Genomic DNA, 8564 nt, shown 5'->3' with positions numbered 1-8564 from the left:
ATGCTCTTGGGGTCAGTTAGAATCATATATTTGATTAATTATGTGGTTAAAGAAAAACAGTCAAAATAAATCACTAGAGAGAGAAGATTCTAGGTTAACATGTTGAATATATATTGCCACAATAAACCTGACACAAAGCAAACTAGCAAATGCAGATGACATTCAACTGATAATGAAATCTCAACATTTTGAAGTTGGAGTAGCACTGAGTCATTTGGTTTTAAAAATCTGTTTTCAGATTTCTTTTATTTTAACATTTGTCCTAATAAACCTGCTTTGTGAGTTAAAACTACTTTTAGATTTCTGCTTTTCGGTTCCATAGGTAAAGAGGTTGGAGGCTGTCACTGGGTCCTAACAACAAGTAAACCTGAACAAACTGAAAGATCAACATCTCTTCTTAGATGAGCCAGAGAAGCGAGGTCACAGAGCAAACTACTGCTCACAAAATTAAAGAGACAGAAAGGCTGAATATAGAGAATCACAACTTAGTGAAGCAGAAATCCCTGAGTGAAGTCCTTTGCAGGAACCAATGCTGGGGTAGGAAAGACTAAACTGTAATTGATGAATTGCTAGAGGATCAGAGTGGAAAAGTCCTTGAGTTAAAAACTCCAGGGGGATCCAGCCATAGGAGGGTTCTCACATTTTTGTGAGTTTTAGCTCCCCTTGATCTCCCATGTTCTAAGAATGAAGATCAGAGAAAAATTCCCTTATGCTTTTGGCAAGGGACAGGGAAAGACACAATTTTAAAATACATCAGAGCATTATGTTCTTCTTAGCAAGGTCTTCCCTAAGACACTGTTTCACCAGAGTCTAACTTCCTGGGACTTTATCAGAAATCAAATGACCTGGAATAAGGAAAATATCCAAAGGCTGCCACTTCTAGACATCCTGGCTTATCTAAGGGGGTGAAAAAAACTGAAAGTACTTGTGAAGCTCATAGAACATAGTTTCAGGGGCACAAGATCACTAAAATACTGCAAACTAATCATAGGAATAAAGAATATTTTTTCTCGCCCACTCCTGACCACCACATCACTAAAGGCTGATTTAGTCCAGGTTCTTTTATTATGTACATCATGTGCAGCTAGTGAAGAAAGATTACATGTTAAAAGACAAAAAACACAGTCTGAGAAAACTGAACAAGCATCAAAATGAAAACTAGATGTGGCAGAAATATTGGATTATCAGACCAGTCATTAATATTCTAAGAGTTTTCATAAACAAAGTAGACAATATGCAAGAACAGATTGGTAATGTAAGCAGAATGATGGAAATTCTAAGAAAGAACCAAAAAGAAATGCTTGAGATAAAAAAACATGGTTACAGAAAAGAAGAATATCTTTGGCAGGCTCATTAGAATATTGGATGTAACTCTGGAAAGAATCTCTGAGCTTAAGGATACTTAAGAGAAACTCCCAAAGCTGAAAAACAAAGAGTAAAAAAAAAAAAAAAAAAGAAAGAAAATTGAAGAGAATATTCAATAACTGAGAGATAGCTATAAAAGGTATAAAACACATATAATGGGAATGCCAAAAAGGGAAATGGGAGATAGGAAGAGAAGACGTATTTGAAGCAATGATAACAGAATTTCCCCAAATTGATGTCAGACATGAAACTACAGATGCAGGAACTCCAGAAAATGCTAAGTAGGATAAATGCCAAATAAATTACACCTGAGTATATCATATCCAAAGTGAAGAAAAATCAAGATAAAGGAAAAAATTGAAATAAGTCACAACCATGCTTCTACCACCTTACCTGTAAAGGAGTAAATATTAAAAAAATAATAATAATCTGACTTCTCTTCCAAATTCATGCAAGCATGAGGAGAGTGGAGTGAAATATATAAAGTGTTAAGAATTTTATTTTATTTATTTTAGTTTTTAAAATATTTCATTTATTTATTCATGAGAGACACACAGAGAGAGAGAGAGAGAGAGAGAGAGAGACAGGCAGAGACACAGGCAGAGGGAGAAGCAGGCTCCATGCAGGGAGCCCAACGTGGGACTCAATCCCCCCGGGCTGCCCGTGTTAAGAATTCTATATCTTGCAAAATTATCTTTCAAAAGTGAAAGAGAAATAAAAATTTTCTCAAACAGAAATTGACAAACTTTGTTACCAGTAGAACTACATTGCAAGAGATATTAAAAGAAGTTCATCTGAAAGGAGGAAAATGATATAGGTTGGAAACTCATGTCTACATAAAAAGAAAAGGAGAATTGAAGAAATTATAAATAAAGATAAAATAAAACCTTCTATTTTTCTCATTCCTAACTGACCTAACAGGCACTGGTTTGTTCAAAATAATTGCAACAATATATTTAATTATGTGTTTATGTGTATGTGCATATCTTATGTATAAAATATGTTTATGTATGCTTACTATAAATGAAATAAATAGCAACAAAGATAAAAAGGACAGGATTGGTATTAGAATTATTTTGTTATTATAAGGTACATGTAGTACCTGGGAAGCAGTACTTTGACATTTAAAAGTAAACTTGGATTACTTACAAGTGTATATTGCAAACTGTAAGGCAACCACTGCAAAAACATAAGAAAAGCAGAATAATTGACACACTAGGAAATGAGAGAAAATAGAATCATTTAAATTGCTCAGTCAAAGTAAAAACAGGCAGAAAAAGAGCAGAGGACAAACATTGGAACAAAGAAATGGGTAATAAATATAAAACAGTAAGAAATATGGTAGATACTAATCAAACTGTTTCAATAATTACTTTAAATGTCAAGAATCTAAATATATCAATTAAAAGACAGATTGTCAGAGTTGATCAGAAAACAAGACCCAACTATATGTTGTTTACAAGGAACCCACTTTAAATATAAAGACACACATATGTTAAAAGGATAAGGGATGGAGAAAGACATATGTTAACAACACTAATCAAAAGAAAGCTGAAGCACCTACATTAGTTTCAGAGGGAGCATACTTCAGATCAAGGAAAATTTTTAGAGAAAAAGAGGGGTATCACATAAGGATAAAGGGGTCAATTCTCCAAGAAGATGTGACAGTCTTCAATGTGTATGCACCTACAACAGAGTATTAAAATGTATGAGGCAAAAACATAAAATTGCAAGGAGAAATGGATGAATCCACTCTAATAGTTGGAGAGTTCAATACCCTTTTGTCATAAATGGACAGATTTGGCAGGCAGAAATTCAATAAGGACATAATCAGACTCAACAACACTATCATTCAACTGGATATAATTGATATCTATAGACTACTTCAACAACAGCAATATGCATATTCTTTGTAAGGTCACATGGAATATTCATCAAAACAGATTATATTTTGGGACATAAACAAACATCTTCACAAATTTAAAGGAATAGAAATCATACAATGTCTGTTCTTGGACCACAGTAGAATTAAAATACAAGTCAGTTGCATAGATAACTAGAAAATCTCCAAATATTTGGAGACTAATATCATATTTCTAAATAACACATGAATCAAAGAACTCTCAAGAGAAGTTACAAATTATTTTGAATTAAATGAAAACTAAAACACAAATTTTCAAAATTTGTAGAATGGAGCAAAAGCAGCTCTTAGAAGGAAATATATAACAATGTGTGCATATAGTAGAAAAGAAGAAAGATCTAAGTCAATAATTAAATTTTTACGTAGGAAACTAGAAAAAAGGAGTAAATTAAATCTAAAGTAAGCAGAAGAAATAATAAAAGAACAGAAATCAATGAAATTGAAAACAGGAATCAGTACAGAAAATCAACAAAACTAAATGCTGTTTCTTTGAAAAGAAAGATCATTACAAACAATAAGCATCTAACCATGCTAAGAAAAAAGGAAAGAGGACATACATTATTAATATGAGCAGTGAAAGAGAAGACATCACTACAGATCCCATGGACATAAGAAGAAATGCTATGAGCAAGCTATGCTCACAAATTTGATAACCTAGATGAAAAGGACCAATTTCTTGAAAGACACAATATGTCAAAACTCAGACAAAAAGAAATAGACAATATGAATAAGACTATATTTATTAAAGAGACTGAATCAATAACTAATAACCTAAGGCAGAAAGCACCAAGCTCAGATGGAGTCACTGGTGAATTCTACCAAACATTTAAGGAAGAAATTATGCCAATTTGCTACAATCTCTTTTAGAAGACGGAAACACAGAAGGAATATTTCCTAACTCAAAACCAGACAAAGACATTGCATGTAAAGAAAAACACAGACGAATATATCCATAAACATAGAGGCAAAAATGCTCAACAAAATGTGAGCCAATCAAATCCAAAATGTATTAAAAAAATATGAACCAAACCCAATGGGATTTATCCCAGGTATGTAAAACTGGTTCAACATTCAAAAATTAATAAATGTAATCTATCATTTTAACAGGCTAAAGAATAATCACATGATCATATAAATAGATAAAGTACTTGACAAAATCCAATATCCATTCATGATAAAAGCTCTCAGTAAAGTTGGAATAGAGGAGAACTTTCTCAGCTTGATAAAGAATATCTACAAAAACTCTGTGGCTCACATCATTCTTAATAGTGAGAAATTTGAAGCTTTCCTAATAATAAGATCAGGAAAAAGGCAAGGATATCTCCTTTCACCACTGCTTTTTAACATTGTACTGGAAATTCTAGCAGAGTGCAATAAGATAAGAAAATAAAAGATATATGAATTGGGAAGGCAAAAATAAATCTTTCTTCACAGATGACCTCATCTGTGAAGAAAATTCAGAACTGACTCCAAACTCCTGGAAATAACAAGCAATTATTTCAAGGTTGCAATATAAAAGGTTAAAAAATCAATCATACTATATACCAACAATGTACCTGTGGAATTCTTTTAAAAAGATTTTATTTATTTATTCGTGAGATACAAAGAGAGAGAGAGAGAGAGACAGAGAGAGACAGAGACACAGGCAGAGGGAGAAGCAGGCTCCATGCAGGGATCCCGACGTGGACTCAATCCTGTATCTCCAGGATCAGGCCCTGGGCTGAAGGCAGCACTAAACCGCTGAGCCATCCAGGCTGCCCGTACATGTGAAATTTAAGATTAAAAGTATTGTTTACATTAACACCAAAAAGTAAAGTAAGTATAAATCTAATAAAATGTATATAAGTCTATATGAGGAAAACTACAAAATTCTGATAAAAGAAATCAAAAAAGAGCTAAATAAACGGAAGGATATTTTATATTCATGGGTAGGAAGACTTGGTATTGTTAAGATATCCATTTTTCCCCAGTTGATCTATAAGATCAATAAGATCTCAATCAAAACTGTAGCAAGTTATTTTGTGGATATTGATAATCTGATCCTAAAGTTTATATGAAGAGTCAAAAGACCCAGAACAGCCACACAATATTGAAAGAAAAGAATCAATTTGGAGGACTGACTTTGCCAGACTTCAAGACTTATAAAACTAGGGAAGCCTGGATTGCTCAGTGGTTAAGCGTCTGCCTTCAGCCCAGGGTGTGATTCTGGAGTCCTGGGATCAAGTCCCACATTGGGTTCCCTGCATGGAGCCTGCTTCTTTCTTTGCCTGTGTCTCTGCCGCACGCTCTCTCTCTCTGTGTCTCTCATGAATAAATAAATAAAATCTTTAAAAAATGAAGACATAAAACTATAATATTCAGTCATGACATATTATAAAAATTAGTGTGGTATTGGGGAAGGAATAGACAAAGAGGCAAATGGAACAGACTAGATATCCAAGAAACAGACCCACAGAAATTTAGTCAATTGATATTTGATAAAGGAGCAAAGGCAATGCAAAAGAGAAAAGACAGTAACAAATGGTGCTGGAAAAAAATGGACATACATGCAAGAGAGGAATCTAGACACTCTGGAACATACTTAATTCTCAGTGCAGTATTTGCCAGTATATAATAGTTTTTCTCTGTGGCCAAATCTTATATACACTGTATTCAAGAAGATTTTCACAAATAGAAAAACAAGCCAATACAACTAATATTTTTATCTTATTTTCATTATACTTAATGGATATACCATGGATCAGCCAATTATGAATTTGTAAGTAAAATTTTATTGAAACACAGGCATGTCCATTCATTTACGTACTGCAGTTTTTGAAATAAAATGGCAGAGTTATATTTATGATAGTGACCATATGACTGGCAAAGCCATAATTGTTATTTGGCTCTTTTCAGAAGAAGTTTATAATCCATTTTTATTTGAAAACATTGTCATCTTCCATCTGAAAAGTGAGCAAGTAATGGATGGTTCAAGTAATGTAGTATTTTTTTTCCTGCTTATTTTTCTTTCTTTCTTTTTAAAAAATATTTTATTTATTTATTCATGAGAGACAGAGAGGCAGAGACACATGCAGAGGGAGAAGCAGGCTCCATATAGGGAGCCCAACGTGGGACTGGATCCCGGGGCTCCAGGACCACGCCCTAAGCTGAAGGCAGGTGCTAAACAGCTGAGCCACCCAGGATTCCCCCCTTGCTTAATTTTCTTAATAATTAAAAAAAATATTTTATTTGAGAAAGAGAGAGAGAGAGAAAGAGAGAGAGAGCAAGCACAAGTGGACTGCGGGACAGAGGGAGAATCTGACTCCCCGCTGAGCTCAATACCAGGAACTCAGGATCACGACTTGAGCTGAAGGCAGACGCCCAACTGACTGAGCCACCCAGGCACCCTAATAATTTATGACATTAGAAATTCTACCATTTATCTTGGGAATATATTTGTGATAAATTTGAAGAGTAATCTGAATAGGCAAAAATAGAATCTAAATTTTGCAAACTGGTAACCTAGACTGAAGGGTAAGGAAGGGAGAGATATAAAAACCTATCCTGGTTACATTTAATAAAGGATAAAATGTTATCTTATTGTTAAAGATAATGATACCTAGACCTAGGGAGGAAATGTAACATAAAAATGCAAAATACTGTGCAACTGATTAGAGGGCCAGAATTCAGACCCAGGACTAATGCCAAAGCTTGCACCTTTCCCCGGATGTCACACAACCTCCTACATCTAACACATATATGCAGGCAACACAGTACTTGTTGGTGCCAAGTAACTGTGAGTTTGGGTTCATGCAAATTACCCTAATTGCAATGAAAAAACCATCATTCAAACCTTAGTATAGCAGGGGATAAGAGGGGAGGGCATGCTCTTGTGTATTTTTCCAGAATTCCCATGAACTATTGAGATGGGAATTCTGCCCTTTTGGAATAATTAGGATGTAGTTTCTACTCTTCCTGCCATCCCTTTTTATTTTCCCAGGGAAAACAAGTGCTCTCCCAGCCCTTTCTAATTTCTCTGTTTCAGATCAGCTCCTCTGCAGGAAGCAAGAAAGCTTGCCCTGCTTCTTTCCCTAAAGGTGCCCTCCTGGGTAAAGGAGCATTTGTTCCCCTGCTCTGGGTATGACAGAGGGTGTTGGTTTGGTTGGGGGTGGGAAGGTCAAGGCACACTTACTATTTTACCAGTAATAAATATATTTTTGTCTCTCTCTTTTGTCCTTAATTTGGAGGAAATTGGGATATAGTCACTTGTCCATTCATATTCATATTCTAGAATCAAGGACATTACCACATACTCAATATCTTTTTGTCACAGGAGTACTATTCTCAGTTCCCATCTCAGACACAACATTGCTGTTAGAGGCACAAAATCTTATACTGTAGTGGAGATCTTAGAAATCATTTAGTTTAGTCTTCCTTGCAATGCATAATACAATAAATGCCACCTTCTTTGTTGTAATAAGCTAATTTGCATATATTATCCACAAAATTGCCATATACAAGGAAAGCTGAAACACATTTGCTGTTTATAAAGGCACAGTTCTTGAAGCTTGACAAAATTCTGACCATCTGAAATGTGTAACATTCTAGCTATGATATTAGAAACCAACTTTTGGTCTCATCAGGGCAGGAAGGGGTTAGCACAAGATACAAGGTTTAATGTTTATAGTAGTTGTACTGCCCTTGGAAATCCCTATTTTCAGGTAAATTTTTGAAGCAAACAAATATGAACAAAAAGAAGAAAGCAAGAAAGTGAAGGTTATTTGGAGTGGCAAAAACTTAAAGCTTAAAACTCTTTCTTAAAAACTTAAACTCTTAAAACTCTTGAGACTTTTAAAACTTAACGCTTAAAACTCTTAAAACTTAAAACTCTTAAAACTCTTTCTTCACAACTTCTTGTATTTCCAAGGAATCTCTTTTGGCTCACAGGTCACTGTGCTATTGGAAGGAAATTCAAATGTAAATAATGCATCACAGTGTTCAGTGATCATGCTGGTTTCTTGCCTGGACTGGCTTCACTGACCATGTTACCTAGGCAGTCTCATTTGCTTTAATACTTGGCTGTTTTATCTTAAAAATTTTAGTAATTTTCGAATATGGAACTCCATAGTTCCATAGTTTTTTTTTTTTTTTTTCCCCTGAGTACCACAAATTAACGTAGCCAGTCCTGGTTTTTGCTAATGCAGACTTTTGCTCTGTATTATATGACCCAAATAACATGTGTTTTGTTTCTGTGATTTGTTTGTTTTTAGAACAAGTAAATGACTTTTTAAACTACCTA

The sequence above is a fragment of the Vulpes lagopus genome, chromosome 6, assembly GCF_018345385.1.
Source record: "Vulpes lagopus strain Blue_001 chromosome 6, ASM1834538v1, whole genome shotgun sequence".
NCBI classification, from domain to species: Eukaryota; Metazoa; Chordata; class Mammalia; order Carnivora; family Canidae; genus Vulpes; species Vulpes lagopus.
This window is presented reverse-complemented; position numbering follows the sequence as displayed.